This window comes from Drosophila pseudoobscura, chromosome X, assembly GCF_009870125.1.
Source record: "Drosophila pseudoobscura strain MV-25-SWS-2005 chromosome X, UCI_Dpse_MV25, whole genome shotgun sequence".
Classification (NCBI taxonomy): Eukaryota; Metazoa; Arthropoda; class Insecta; order Diptera; family Drosophilidae; genus Drosophila; species Drosophila pseudoobscura.
Window position 1 is genome coordinate 1,574,392 of NC_046683.1, and position 16,610 is coordinate 1,591,001.

Genomic DNA, 16,610 nt, shown 5'->3' on the forward strand with positions numbered 1-16,610 from the left:
CTTGCCTCTAATTTTCCTTCTATTTTTCGCCCAATTTTTCCTTCTATTTTTTCTGTGGTTTTCTTTACTCTTTGGAGGAAAGCCCATCCCCCCTCCCGCACCCCCCCAACCACCCCTCCTTCCTTTTTGGTTTTTTGGTATTTTTCTGGCCATGTTTGTTGGCCTAATTAGTGGCAGTGCATTTTTATAGCATAATTTTGGGCGTTGTAAGCGTTTTTTCCACCCCCCCCCCCCCCATCCTCCTTTCCTCCTAGCCAGGAAAATTGTACAACATGGAAATATTACATTAAAATTTATGAAACTGCAGGAGGGAAGTGGTTTCCGCGTCGGCAGGGGGGAGGGGGGAGGAGGGCGGAGAAACATAGAAAACAGAAAATAGAAAACACCAAATGGGAGTTGGCTACATTACACACTGCCACTCTGCCACAGTGCCACAGTGCCACAGCGGGTGGCACAGGGATTCTGGGCAAAACGGGGGCAATTAGTGGCCAGCCCGCCACCCAGCCCGTCCTCCTCCTGCCCCCCCGTGTCTTCCATTTAGCATTCACTCCCCGGGGGGCAACACTCACCTGCGAACGAGATAAGAAGCGGATAAAGACTTGAATTAATTACGAGATCACAGCATGAATGGGTCTTACTTCTAGTTGGGTGAATGGATGGATGAATGGATGAATGCAAAACGAATCCAAGCAGCCGTTGAGATGGATTTCGGGCAGGTCTGGTCCCCACTTAACACTCCATGCCCAAAAGACCTCGAAAGCTGTTCTTAAATGGCTTCTATGGGGGGCCTTTAGTCCGTACGATCCAGCAGGTGCGATGGGCAAGCCGACCAGTGCTCGATCTGCCACGAATGTAGCCATCGAATCATTGGGGGAGGGGCAGTGGCTCATCCTCGAGGGCCACCAACAAGCTGTAGACAGTCCCTGCCGCCTCAATTCCCCCCCAATCCCCCGCAATCCCCAATCCCGAAACGGAAATTTAAATTCCTCCCCCTCCCCCTCTCTCTCTCTCTCTCTCTCTCCCCCTCTCTCTGTCGCTTCTTGGGGGAAAACTGATAAATGAAATAATAATTTCCATTCGATGAAAGTTTGCCCACTTCTGGGGGCAACGGAACTTGCAACTTGCAACTTGCAACTTCAGGGGGGGGCATGTGGCATGCCTCTTGTAAATTTATGAACTTTATGGCCCGCCAGTCCGCCGGTCCGCCAGTCGCTAGACGGTTGTCGAGGCATTCGGCAGTCAATATCTTGTGCATTTCAATAGTTCGGTGGTTGTTGCCCCAAAACTGAAACTACTGGCTGCCCCCCCTCCCCCCGCTCCATGGCTGGGGTTTGCAATAAAAATGCATTTCATGCTCGAAACATGACTTGGCTCAATTTATTTTACTTTGCCGCATTTAACGACTTCACACAGGCGCCTCCCAGCCGCCCCGCCGCCCCGACCCGTGCCACCTGCAGTCGCAGCGGTGGGGAGGGGTGGAGGGGCAACACTGAGCGAAAACACTGGGCATCTGTGGCGTCTGTGGCATCTGCCTTGAGTGCATTCACTTCCGACCACCTTGCTGGCCGTTTTTCGCTCAGTGTAGGTCGTTTGGCAGCAGGCAACTCCATTTTATCTGTGGTGCTGCTGTGACTCCTTCAGTCGCACACACACACACTCGCCTGTGCCTCGATCCTCCGCCTCTTGGTGGCATGTATGTAGCATGTGGCATGTGGCATGGGGCAGCGGTGTAATGGTGTTAGACCACAATGAGCTCAATTTACGCCAATGATTGGCGGTGCTTGGCCAAAACGAAGGAAGCAGGAAGCAGACACCACACAGCAAACACACAAAAAAAGCAAAGGAGACAGGAGAAAGGAGAAAGGTCTGGCTAGCGGCTTTCCACCTCGGAGGGGGCGGAGAGCTCCTCCGTTTTCCAGCCGAAAAAGTTTCTTGTTTGCATTTGCCTATCGGTCTATCGTCTATCGTCTGGGAGCAGGATGGTGCAGGGGCAGAGGCAGGGGCAGGGCCAGGACACCCGCCAGACGTTGAACATCGCGTGCAGACATTGCCAGTGTTCGCCACGCCCTCTTCTGCCAGAGGCCTCCTCTGCCGCCACCAACGGGAAGCCGAAAACAGAAGTTAAAGTGCCTGGAAGAGTCCTTCCATTCGGCGAAAAATAGATGGAAAAATCAACAGCTCCAACAGGGGGCCCCATCCAATTCCAATCTACAGCCTCGACATTTATGTATTTGCTGTGATTTGCGATTTGCTGCCACGTGGGGCAGGGTTCCAGGGTGCCAGGGTTGCCACTGCCATCCATCCACAGCCGGAGCACAACTCTGCTCTGGGACTATAATTATGACAATCTGTGGCCCGGCATTCGCTAATGAGATGATTACCGATTAAAGCGACTTCAAGGCTTAGCGAAAGGAATCTTCTGAATGCCACAAACAACAGAACAAAACAAAACAGAAGCCAAAGCCAAAGCCACATACACACCAACACCACATTTCGCCCATTGGCCCATTATGATAATCATTTTTGAAAGGCTTTTCCTTTTGCTTTGCTTGTGCTTTGCTTCTGCTTTGCTTTCCTTTCCGCACGAGTCTTGTGGCACCCAACAAAAGGGGATTTAAATTACGCTACGCTAAGCGGTTTATGCAGTCGCAAACATCCAGCATCCCACATCCCACATCCAACATCCAAAACAGCAGCGGACTGGAGTGGATGTCAGAGTTAACAAGCAAACAACAGACTCTCCGCCGACTCTGGGGAGCAGCGAGTGACGGCACAACCACCTCTGGATACCCTTCTTCCACGGAGATATCTTCTCTGGAGCACTTCTCCCAGCATTTACCCCTCAGCTAAGCCACACTGGCCACCCATGCAAGGACGCTATCCAACACTGCACCACTACAAATGGATACAAATACTCAGAGAATTCTTCAGTAGTTCAGTTTCCCTCTTAAACACTAGAATGCCTCTTTGCTGCTTCTTTCTGGCTTGGCTCTCTCCAACACTGTTTCCAGCACACAAAAAGGTGAACTCTTATCTGCACGACTTTCCCAACACTGGCATATTTGCAACCACCCTCTTGGGCGGATTCCCTACGATTTTGTTCTTGCGAATATAATCATTTTGCGGTTAGGCCGCCACTCAAATCCTGTCATTGCCACGAAAGAACTGAAGCAGCCTGCGGCTTGGGGCACGGGGCATGGGGCACGGGGCACGGGGCAGAGTGTGCAAGCTTCCATCTCTTGAGAGCGAGAGAGAGAGAGAGACGAGGGGTGCTCGTCTCATCAGCAGCCAAGCATCGCATTTTGAGATAAAACATAAAGAGGCCCAGCACCTAACATGCGTGCAAGTCCTTTCCCTCTCCCTCCGCCCCCGCCTCCGCCTCCGCCTCCACCCCTACACTCGCCCCACTCGCTATCGCTCTCTCCCAGTGTGGCTTATCTCCTTGTGTGCCTGTGCGTGTGCGTTTGATTTGTTTTCTGCTGTTGACTTTGGATAATGTCGTTTGTTGTGTGTGCGGCTCCCTCCCTCTGCCGCCATTTCTCTCGTGTGTTCTCCATCTCCATCGTTCATTCCTTTATTCGTTCATTTGTATGTTTGTTTGTTTGTTTGTTTGTTTGTTTGACTGATTGTCGTGTCATTTCTGTCTGATTGTGCCGCCTATTAGTATACAAAATGAATGAATAAGTGCGCCCGTTGCCACACACAGCCGCACTCATTCGTGCCTCTTCAGCCTCCCATTCTCGTCTCTCATTCTCGTCTCTCGTCTCTCATTTCCATTTTCGTTGATTGAATGCCACACCTCCTCCTCTGCCTCCTCTGCCTGCTCTGCCTCCTCTGCCTCCTGATTCTCTCTCAATTGGCTTTAAGCCTTTAAGTCTTTTGTTAGACACAAAAAGCGACCGAATAGGAGGACAGAAAAAACAACGAGTGCAAATGTATCTGTGCATCTGTGTGTCTGTCTGTCGGTGTATCTGTATCCCGTATCAGTATCTGTGGCATGTTTAATTGTTGTAATGCGATTTCATCACCTCATCAAACACACACACACACAATCCACTCCACTCCAAACCAAATCATTCCTTCCATTCCCTGTCATTCGTTCCATTCGCTCCATTGAATGCCGCTTCTATGGGTGGCACACCCCCGGCCCCCGGCCCCCGGCCCCTGGCTTCAATCCTTTTGTCTCTTTGGGACATGATTTTGATTGGCTTTAATGAGTGCACGAGTACGAGTACGAGTACGAGTACGAATACGAGTGCGAGTGTGGTCAATTTGATTTGCTTAATTGGCCATTCAATGGCCTGGAAACTTCCACATGGGCTTTATCTCCGAGGCCAATCGATGGATCGAGGGGGTAATCTCTTCATTGCAGACTTGCTTTATCTACAGATTTGAACTGTTTTTAACTGTTTCTCCACCTCCCATCGCAGGGCGTGGCGTAGCGCCCCGAAAGAGCTCGACACCGGGACAGCGGCGAGTGCCATAACCGTTAGATCTTTCCACTCGTTAACACTCTCGTTACAACAACATTTGACATCGATTGCTTGAGGACTCGTTCAGCAGTCACTTGAGCCACTTAGCTGCCCATGGAATTGGAAGCAAACAAATTGAGTGGACTGCCTGCCCGCCTGCCCGCCCTCCAGGACACTCTTCTTCCAGGCTACGGAATATACAACGTACGTACGTACAGTCGTCTCTAATGATGCGCATTAATTTGCAAATACACTCGACTACACGACTACACGACTACACAACTACACGACCACTCGACCATCATAAACACAGTGCGCGCAAATTGTTAATTGACACATTGCTACACTCAAGTGCGTCCCCTAATGGTCCTTTCTGTCTCTATCCCACTCTCCCGGTGTCCGTCTGTGTGTGTGCATGTATCTGTGTGGGTCCTTTCAGCAGTTTCACTTGATTTTCAATTAGTTGCGAGGACTCGGCGGATAAAGAAAACAGCCACAGAAGCAGCAGACAGGGCACGGGCAGGGGTCTGGTCTCTGTGCTCTGTGCAGGGGATAAAAGGTAGCCAATAAAGCCCATAAAAGGCCATGGCTGGTCATCATCATCCCCAGACCACAATGAGATTATGGTCAAGCAGTGGCACAGCCGCAGGGGGACCGGGCAGGGAGGGGAAGTGCGAAAAGTCCGGGCACATCAATCAATCAGAATCAGCATTCGTTTGGGTATTCATTAATTGAGGCTTTCACTCGTTTCGTTTCGTTCGGCTAATGAATGAATGACTGAATGAATGAACGAATGCAATGAGTGGCCATCGATTAACGGACAAACGAATACAAGTTTTGAGGTTTCATTCCCCTCTGATTACTGATCCCAGAATCCAACTATCCGTCCCAACTATCCATCAATCTGCATGTCATTCCGTATCCACGTATCTTTCAATCCATGCATCTTTGGCACTCATTCGGACTATCTTTTGTGCCTGCAAAGCCCACATTTCGACGTCTTATGCGTCCTGCAGCAGTGCCCCTCTGTCCCAAATTTGTGAACCTCTTAAGGCTCTGCGCTGTCTCCGTCCCCCCTCTCTCTCCGCCCGAAGAATTCATTAGAAACATTATCCAGAATTTAAATTAAATCAAATAATTGCTCTAACTCTCCCTCTCCCCCTTTCTCTCTCCCTCTCTCTGTCTCTGTCTCGCTCTCTTTGGAATGCACTTGAACTGCTGCTGGCGCTGCTGCTTTCAGAGATGATTCCGATTCGATTTTGCTCATTTGAAATTCATTGAATTTTGTGATAATTTGATTAGAAGGACACGCCTCCTCCTTCCAGCGACGAGCCATTGTTCCATCGACGGGGGGGGGAATGGTGGTGGAGGGGGGGAAACACATATATTCCTGGGATTTGCAGTTTGTGTTTCTGGTGTTTGGCTTCAGGTTTCTGTGGCCCCCTCCCCCCCCCCCCCCCCCTCACACCCTCTTCCCGTCTTCCCCTCTGAGACATAAATTGCATTCTGCAGCAGCGACAAGCGAATTCCCATTTAAATGCTTGACATGGCATTCCCCCATTTATCAAGTATATCCAAATAAATTAGTTAAATATTATGTTGTCCAATTAGGAGACGACTCCTTCAGCCCCACACAGAGAGAGAGACATTCTGGCAGCATAAATTGCCAAGTCAGCAGCAGCATTTGATAGGACAACAATGGGAGTCAGTACCCCCCGCCCCCCCTCTCATATCCATGGCTGCCAGGAGTCAAGAATACCCAGGAGTTCAAATTGTCAGCGACACGACATTCATTGTCCGGAAGGACTCCCGAGAACCAACTAACACGAATGTTAGTCGCGTCGCCATGAATGGCAATTATATGCATGTACGCGACTGTCCCCGTCCCCATCCCTGTCCCCCTCCCACCGGCAAGAGGCCAGAGGGGACATCAGAAGAGTGGGGGATCAATCAGATCAATCCGAGGCCCACCAATCACCGAGTCCTTGGCGCAGGACAGAACTGATTCCTGGCAGGGAATCCCCGATCGAAAAGGAGGAAGGAGCACCCGACCACGGCCGACCGAAATGCAATTATTCTGGCTGTCCATAAAGTTATTTGCATATTGTCAACATAATTAAACATGCTTTTGACTTGTGGCTACACGGACGGGCAGGGGGGACGGGCGGGGGGACAGACAGGCCCCTTGAAGCCCCGCAACAGCACTCATGTATATGGAGTGTCCTTGACAGAGGAAACGTACGAGTACTCGTACTTTATATTCGAACGAGTGAACGAGAGAGAGAGCGAGAGAGGAGGAGAGGGGGGGAGAGGGAGAGCTGCATGAATGTGAAATTGTTTTTGGCAAAGTGCACAATGCACTTGACGACTGTCAAAACGGACAGGGGACATGTGGCAAGGGCACGGGTGGGAGCGGGGACACAGGCGAGTCGAGTCCTTGTTATTTATGTAAAATGTTGCACAACATTTATTGGTGGGCGGAGCGGCAGAGAGGACAACAACAGCAGCAGCAGGACAGCGGCAGGACAGAGGCAGGAGGAGGCGTTTACAGAACAACAATAAAATTGTCCTTAACTGAAAGAAAATGAGGACAATTGCAGCAACTTTTCCGGCAATTTTCAGATACATATATATATATATATAAGTGTGTACTCGTATTGAAACAATGCCACATTGATGCCACAACTGTCCTTGCCACCGCCTCTGCCTCTGTTGTTGCCGCTGCTTGGGTCAGCAATAAAAATTTGTCCTGCGGTAAATGAAATGGATAGCAATTGCGATTGCGATAACTGGCCCGCCTGCCTGCCTGCCTGCCCAATGGTCAAACGCGAATCCATCCATCCCTTCTACCCTCTACCCTCTCCCCTCTATCTCCCCCTCCCCTGTGTGTGTGGGTGGGAAAAATCACGATAAAAAACTACCGAAACGGAAAAAACAATGGCCAACAAAATATACTGCAAGTTATTTTGTCCGGGTCGAGGTCACTTTTGCTTTTCTCTGCTGCCTTCGGTCACGGATACCCCGTGAGGTCACATGGCCCAACCGTGGACCAACTGGCAGCCAGCCGCAGCAGGGGATCAGACCCGAGCGAAGGTCGAATGTCAGTCTCTCCTGATCCAAGAATTGTTTCCAACTGTTCGAGTCGTAAGGTCTTCCTGGCGATCGATCGGAGAGGCTTAGAATTTGGACAGAGCTTCCCACAGGTACAGGTCCGATCGACGGGCGAATCATTCGAGTCTGTTCGAGACCTTGGGCCACAAGGCATACCTTTACCATTATCTTCCATGAGAAAGATGATTCTCTCGAAGTCTCTCCAATATATGGAACTATCTTAAAAGCAATCCCAGAAGATTGGCTCAATCTCGACTAATGGTTTATTTGTTGGCTTTTGCCGGCACGATTTTGGGTACCTTCGGAGACTTGAACCAACAAAGCAGGAATGGTTTTGGCATTTGGTGACTTGGAAGGATATTCCTATCCTATCCAGATAGTCCTATCCATAATCTGACCTTCCAGCGCCTAGTGCCAGCTCCCACAGAGCTCCTTTCTTCGGTTAGAGGTCATCGATTAGTCGATCAATGTCCGTGTCAATGGCGAATGGTTTTTGGAACAGTTTCTCTTTCGTTTAGCCGCTTCTGCTTTGGTTTTCTGTTCTCTCTACTAGGAGAATGTTGGCTTTCGGTTTCGGTTCTGCAACTTTGCGCGAGTGTGGCATTGCTCCCCGCCTCCTCGACTCCTGGGGCGGTATGGGGCTTCCTCTGGTGTCCCCCATTTGTTTTTTAATATTGCACTCTTGTTGTTTATTTTTGTTGTTTTTTCGGTAAAGTTTATCTCTTTGGCTTTGGGATTATTGGGTCAATTGGTTGCCTGTGGATGTGGGGAGTACTGGGGGGTGTGTGGGGGGTGTGCGGGGGGCGTGTGTGGAGATTCCTAATTAACAAAGTACTGAAAAGGAAAGTTTTCTCCACACTCCCCCCTCCCACACACACACATCTCTCTTGAGCTCTCTCTCTCGCTCTCGCTGTGTGAACTTTGACCCGTGCATTGGCATCGTTTGGTGCATAAACTGCAGGCAGAGTTCAGTGCAGGAAGTGTGTCAGGTAATTGCGTTCAATAAGCAGGTCGGTCTCCTCGTTGCTGCAGGTGGCAGGCGGCAGGTGGCAGCCGGCAGGCGGCAGGCGGCATGTGGCAGGAAGCTCATGTGAATGGAAAGGAGGCCTCCTCTGGAGTGTCACTTGCATCCTGCATAATTGGTTGTGCATCCAATGGTCGTCGGCGGTCTCCATTTACCCATTTCCCGTGCTCTAATGCTCTCTCTCCCTCCCTCTCTCTCTCCCTCTCTCTCTCTCTCTCTTGCTGTATCATCTGCACAATCCAAGACACGTCACTCCTCCCCCCCTCTCCATGGAACCATTATCCACTCCCCAGCCCCGTCTCTCGCCCTCCCCCTCTCAATCGTTGACCATTTCGCACAGAATTTGGAGCAGGCCAATGATTAATTTATGCGAAAATTCGAAATGAAATCGTGCGAAAACCAAATTTGCTCGCCACACAATTTAAATGCGACTACACTTTCGACGAAGGAAACCGCCGCAGATGGGAAGATACGAGGGGGCTGGATGGATGGATGGATGGATGGATGGGGAACGAAGGGGTCGGAAAGAATCACCGATCGAGAGACACTCTCCTTGGCGGCTCTTAATCGTAGTCCGCCGCCTCCTGGCTCGGTTCGATCCAGTATTCAAACATATTCCGGATGGATCGGGCGTACGATACAGAGAGCGATCCTTATCCTTAACCTTAACCCCCTATGCACACACCCTTCTTGCGCGCTTGGCCCTTGCTTAACCCTAGAAAAACTTTCCATCGTCTCCAGGCATTGGGCACGGGCACGGGCATGGGCATCGGGCATCGGGTCGACCCATCGCCCATTTTGAATGCAATCAAAGAATTTCTTGCGCTTTCAGCTTTCATGCTCCTTCAGGCGGACACCGGGTGCTCCCCGGCTCCCCGGCTCCTTTCATCCCCTCGATTATACAGCACCCGAGGCATAAATATTAGCAAAGGCGTCGCCGTCGTCCTCGTCGCTGCTGCAGTCATTTAAATGTTGTGGTTTCGATCCCAGCAGTTCCCTCAGGCCTCCTGTCCCCTGGGTCCTGTCCTCCTCCTGTTGATTGTGTGCCTGGTCCTCGCTCCTCCCTCCTCCCTTCTCCCTCCTCCCTCCTCCAGTAAGCTGTCAACGAAGCTTCTTAACCCTAGCCTCATTCCCGAAACCCCAAAAACCGAAAAATTCAACTCCGTCGCACAATGAATTAAATGAATCTCAATTTCCGTTTGGTTTGCGGTTAAAAGCCGCAGTCGTCCTTCGTCCGTGGTCCTCTGTCGCCGCTCCTCTTGGAAAATGCAAATTCTCCAACAGCGAAAATGAAAACAAGCCCAAAAACTCTTCTACTCGTTGCAAGAACAACAACGAGAGGAAGAAGGGCTGGCTGGCTGGCTAGCTGGCTAGCTGGCTGGGTGGCTGCTGCTGCTTCTGCTTCTGCTGCATCAATTGCCTGGCTTTCCATCTTCCATTCGGTTTGAAGTTTTCCTTTTTGGAGAGGCAGCAGGACGAAAGGACGCTAGAAAGAGACCCGTAAATTGCTGCAAGATGCCCCCCCGCTGCCGCCGATGCTCGAAGGAAGGAAACTTTTGTGCCGAAGCAAGCGGCAAAACTTTTACAGCTGCAGGAGGCGGGACACGGCACGCGGCACGCGGGTCACGAGTATGCGGATGATGATGAGGCACAAGTTCCACCTCCAACTCCACCTCCGGCTCCGGCTCCTGGTCCTGGCCGCCGGGTCGTTCGGGTCGCCGTCTGCAAAAGTTTTGCGATTTGTTTGCGCGAAATAAACGCGACGCAGATAATTTGCGCAAAAGTTCGCTTACTGCCATTCGACCTCTCCCGCCCCCTGCCCCCTCCCGCCTCCTCCAGCTGGTCCTCCTGCTGCCGCTGCTGCAATCCTGACTCCTATTTTTGGCCAACAATTTCATTTCGGGGAATACGTATTCGCGGAATGTCCAAATAAACGAACCCCCGAACGAATGAAAATGTTTTGAAAGTATTTTTCAACAAATTGAATGCCTAGGACTCTTGGAAGTCTCGTTTCTCTCTTTGATATTCGTATTTGGAAATCGTTACACTCGAGAGTTTTGCTAAGCGGCAAAATGGAAAATGGCTTTTCCATTCAATTTTTGCACTCGCCGTAAGCGGTCTATTCCGTTATACTCATGACTCGAATGACTCGAATTAGTTACTCGTTACTCGCTGCACACATGGTATTCGCTGATAGTTATGCGTCACTCGCCACTTTTGAAAAACAATCAGCTAGTTGTATTGTTACTTGTTGAATTATCCTCTTTTCTTGGTACTCGTTACTTGCAACTTGTTGCTCATTATTTTTCATTTTCGCATTTCATTACTCGTTACTCGTCACTTGTCTCGTAATTATTTACTCGTTACTCTCGTTTATGCGCGCATTTATTCCGAATTTCAATCAAGGCACAAGTTACTCGATACACGCTACTTTCTAAAGTCTCAAGTAGCCACTCCTCTCGCTGCTTACGTCACAAAAATAACAATATTGAATCACAGTGAATTTTGTAACAATTGCATGCCAAAAGACTGATGGTAGAACCTGACCGATACCCCCAAACCGCCAAAATGCTTTCAGCATTTCAGCATCTCATTTCGTCATCCTGCGGGACTTGCAGCACATCCTTTCGAACTCGTTGGTGGAAATGAAGTCAATGATGGGCAGCCGATGGGTCAGCGGCACCTCTGCCTCGGCGCCATCTACGTCCTGTGCTGGAGAGAGGTTCCAGGATACGCCGGTGAGACACATCATTGGCCTGAAAGACTTCTCCCGCAAGTCCTGGCCCTGGACTTTGCGCTGGCCCAAATGGCAGAAGAATTCGATGCCCCTCCTGGTTAGCCTCGAGTCTGTTGGTATCTGGCCGGTGGTCACGTATCGGGGCAGCGTTTGGGTCTGCGTATGTGTCTGTGTCTGCTTTCTGCCTCCTTGACACTGCAGCCCTTGCGATGACGGCTCTTGCGGCCATTTGCGCCCCTTGCTAGGGGAGGAGCTGGACCCCGACTGCATGTGAGTGTCGGGATCCTTGACCAGAAAAAGCACGGGAGTGCCACGGGGTCGCTTCTTCCTGTTGGTTTCCCTTGGCTGCATGGACGTCGGCTTGGGCATCCCCTTGTTCTTGGCTGCCGTCGCATTCGTCTTTTTCTTCATCGCCTGCGGGGGCATCGACAATGATGGCTTCAGCTTCTGCAGCCGCTTTGTGGCCTTGGATTTGCTCAAGGCATGGCTGCTTCTAAGAGCCATCGGAGTGGATCGCAGCTTGGTTTTGGGCTTGCTCGAAGATCGAGAGCTGGTCACTGCCTTTCTTAGCTTTGCCTTTACCCGTGACTTCAGCTTCGATTTCGACTTCGATTTCGCGATTTTGATGCCTGACAGTGCTGCTGGCCGAAAGACCATCTTGGTTTTGTCAGTTGCCGATTGTTTGGGCATCATTTCGAAAGGATTTTGTTACAAAAATTACAAATTATTTTACACAAACACAAAAATTTAGTTCGATTTTGCTTCTCGTTTTGTCAGTTGTATGCGAGCGACTGGTGTTTCCAATTGGGGCTTTGCCTGGGATCTTTTTCTGGGGCCGAAAGGCTGCTTAGATCTAAGATCTTTGTCTGTTTCGGTGAGACGTTGTCGGTTTCTATCTCTGGGATGCGAGGACAGGTTCCTAGTCACTCGCTAATCGTTAGTTGCTACTCGTTGATCACCTGCAATGTCTATCCCTGATAGCCTATCGCTTACTCGTCACAATTAGTTCCTTAATTACTCGCTACTCGCTAATCTCTGCGGTGTCAAGCTATCATTTAGACGTCGGCTGCAGCTCTTCCTTCCTTCCTTCGGTCCCTCTTTTTTCCATCACCCGAAGTGAACTTGAGCACGTTTCCCCATTCTCCATTTCCTGTGTGGCCCCTCTTGACTTCCACACTTGACTCTCCTTGACTGCCATCTGCTATCACTCCTCACTCCTCCCTCCTCTCTCTCTCCATCTCTGCATGTTTTATGGTCTGCTGTTTGTTTCCTCAACCTTTTATATTCCATTTTGATGTGCGTGAACCCTTTTTCTGTGCCTTCCCTGGGGACCATTTCCGTTTTGTTGCTCTTTGATTTTCCCTCACATTTGCATATGTTTTTCTCCCCCTCTTTTATCGCATTTTCGCAGTTTCCATTTCCCATTTAAATTCATTTACGCATTTTCATTGCACACTTGGCTCTCCGTTTCTCCGTTTCTCCATTTCTATTGATTTTCCCCCAATCGCCCCTCAACAAACTCATTAATAAAGTAGAGTTCTACCATTTCCCTGCCACAGCCACAGCCACAGCCATAGCCATAGTCATTTCCATTGCCTTCTAGTTTCCATCTAGTTTCCTCTCACGAGTCGTAACTTTTCTCGCTATTTGGCTCTAGTTTCCCTCCCAACGCTCGCCCTTTGCCTCATTTTTGGTGTCAAGTGTTGCGTATCATTTAATGTGACACACTTACGAGACATGGTTGGGCACGGAGACGGGCATGGAGACGGGGACGGGGTCTGACAGCCAAACACATGTTTCCCTCAGACTCTGTGGAATGCTAATTTGCTCTAGTCAGCACAAAAAACACATGCCACACATGTCATGCCCCCAGCCACCATCAAAGTGTGGAAGAACACTGCGAGAAAATGCCACAAATGCATGGAAAACTATACTCCCAAGAATGGTCAGCCGATTACGATCGATGTGATCGGTAGCGAGTAAGGGGCAACGAGTAATTAAGCAGCTCACAGGCGAGCTGTCAGCGAGTGGAATGGCCTTTCTGTGGCTTCGGATTCCCCTCCGAATTCAGGTCTCTCTTTCCTTCCATCAATCCAAAGAGTTCTTTGCGTCCAGTGCTGATGGATTCTGATAATTCACAGCTTGGAAGGACATTCATTTTGGGACACGAAACAGATACGGATTTGAGCGGCTTGCAGGAGACAGGAAATGAACAGGACACCCAGCACCCAACCGTCCCTTTGGGGCGACTTCCGTTTCTGGTCAGAAGTTTGATATATGATCTGGAAGTCTTCTCCCCCAAAGGAGCGACGGAAGCCCATGAAAATTCCGAGCCTAAGGCCATCCTGAAATTTATGTCTGTTCTGTGGCTTCTTTCTGCCTTTTTACAGAAGGCTGAATGACCGCTAAGTCGCATGCATCGGTGGACTGCTGTTGCGTCGTGCGGCAGTGCTCATCGGGTTGCTTCAATCTCTTCCTCGCTCTGAGATCCACAAGGACATAGAGCATACGCTCTCTGCTGAAAACAGTGTCTAAAACGCTGCAGCAAAATGTTTTTTTCCGCTTAAGCACATCGCGTCCCACATGCTCCATGCCCCATGCCACATGCCCCATGCCCAACGCCCAACGCTCTCACTTTGACTCCGACTCCGACTCTAAGCCGTTGAGGAAAATGAGAAAAACAAAGGGAGACGGGAGACGGGAGCTGGGAGCTGGAAGGTGGGAGGAGGAGTGAAATACAAGTGAAAAGCTACAGTCCCCCACCGACGACCAATCCCAGAAGTGCGTCCCTCCCTCCCTTCCGTCCCGGCCGGCCCACGAATGTGTTTTGTTCTGTGTTTGTTTTATTTTGCCGCACAATTTTCTCCCTTCTTTGGGGAAAATCCCCAACGAAAACACCAACAACAATGGGCCACACAATGGAAACCTCAGTCGGAGGCAACAATTCTCCTGTCGACAGGAGAGGCAGGAGCCTCTGAAAAGGAGCGACAGCTTGAGCAGGAGCCCCACGGCAGCGACTCGCATCGATTGATGACCTGTAGAAGCTCTTCTTTGCGATCAGAAGCTCAGGTACTCGACCAAAGAGAGGCTTCACTGTGCATCCTAGGGTGATAGAGAACGATATGTACTCGTTAACAAGTGCCTTATATTCGTTAATGCCACTCGTTACTCGCTCATGACGATTATATCCATTGCGCAACCGAAGAGTCTGCTGCACGACGATCGCGTTACAGGGTATCCACCGCCTGATACCCCTTTCTCGCGCGGTCTCTCTTTCTACTGATTTTTCTGGCGAGAAAAACACAGAACACACAAAAAACGTGGCAGTAGAAGAAAGAAGGAAATGTGCACATGCTTCGTTGCCTGAAGTGCGCTATTTTGCACCTACGGGATTTTGTGTGTGCCTCAAACACACACACACATACATACACACATACAAATACAAATACAAATAGAAATACAAACACATGCAAAGCGTGGAAAATCCATTCGAAATCAGTCAACGCGCCAAGGCTTTCATTCAGTTAGAAAGCAGACAGCAGACAACGAACGAAGCAGCAGCCAGCCACCCGAGGGCTCAAGGGCAAAGATAGGGAAGAAGGGATGACCGGGATGGGAATGGGAATGGGGATGGGGATGGGGTGCTTTATTTTGTGGCAGAGAGCAGGGGGGTGCACGGTATGGGGAACCCCCAGTGAAGCTTGAAGCGGAAGTGCGGCTTGATTTACTCAACTCGTTTGTTCGCTCGTTTGTTTTCTGCAACTCCGGTTGCAAGAACACACACAGGCACATATTTTTCTCCTTATTTTTCTCGGTTCCGTTCCGTTCCGTTGTTGCAGTTGCAGCTTAAATATTTATTAGCCCTTAAACAAACGGAATATATGTCTGTGTGCAGCGAGAGACGGGCCGAGAGGGGTGGGAGCAGGGGGAGCAGGGGGAGCGGTGAAAGGGAATACCAAACAGTATTCCAGAAACAAAATAGGGATTCCTTTTTTTCGAGTCTAATGTTCCTTGTGACTCGAATTGATTTCTCTGAATGCTCAGTTTTGTAAGACTCGTCCATCGAGAGGTTACAGGTCGCCTGTTGAACTTTTTCTCCTTAAAAGTTCGTCGGTGGAATTGATTCCGCTAAACAAGTAACAGAGCTTGTTGTGTTTAATTTTCTACTCGTTATTTGCTACTAGCTAGTCGGTCTGAAGGCTTCACAGCGAATGCACAAAGATTAATATCCATACAGGTGATGTAACTAGATATTGGTTACTTTTTACTTGCTACTCGTTACTTGTGCCTGAAGCTTTCTTTTCGGTTTGATGTACTCGTTTGCTTCATGCTGATTCACTGAATATTTACTCGCGATTAGTGGTTATATCGCATTTGTTTTGCATTAAAATTAATAGAAATATTTACTCGCTACTTATGGCCCTTCACTCGCCACTCTCAGGGCGAAAAAGTCGTTGCTTCAGCAGAAATGTACAGCCATTGAAGCCATCATCCTCTCGATTTTTTGCTCAATACCTACTCGCTACTAGCTAGAAGTTACTCGTGAGCATACACGTATAATCTATCGAGTTGTCGGCAAGGGAATTGGTTTTGGGTTCGTTTGAGATTTCAGGAACGTCTCTGATGGGAATGTGTAACTTAAAGCGACTCCAAGGCCCAAGACCCGAGCCAAATGGTGCGGAAATGTGAGTAGGCTTCCAACATTTGCCAACCGCCAGGCCCCGCCGCCGTCCCTCGCCCAGCAGGAAAAAACTGTTTCCATGTTTATTAAAGCATTTCTTACGCATCATTTGTTGCTCCAGCCCGAAATTGCTTCAACGATGGGGCGGAGGGGGGCGGAGTGGGGCGGCGAGGGAGGGGCACATCCATAGGGTAAAAACAAGGAAGAAAACGCTGAATGAGAGGCAGTGAAGAATGCAAATGAAATGGCCCAAAGGCAGCCGGCACAGACGGGGCCATACAATAGATGAAAAAAGAGAAGAGAAGAGAAGAGAAAGAGACTTAATGAAAACGCAACTTGAAGTTTGATAAAGTGAAATCTCCTCCAAAGCAGGACGAAGGGGGGGGGGGGGGGGGGGGGGGTCAGGGGGTAGGGGACGGGACCCATATGAGTAATGCGAATAAATGCGAATGCGAATGCGAATGCGAGTACGAGGACGAGGACGAATACGAGTGTTCTAGTCCTCATGAGTCTCTCACATGAGACACCGATCAATGAATGAATCATCGTCTGGCAATCCACTCACGTATCCCCCATTGGCCACAC

At 49.8% G+C, this 16,610-nt stretch overlaps 1 protein-coding gene across 4 annotated transcripts in view; it reads right to left on the reverse strand.

Moving 5' to 3' along the window:
- Mnr (Membrane-bound Notch regulator) overlaps positions 1–16,610 on the reverse strand; it is an 80,689-nt gene that overhangs the window by 32,548 nt on the left and 31,531 nt on the right. The gene's annotated exons all lie outside the window — the stretch shown is intronic.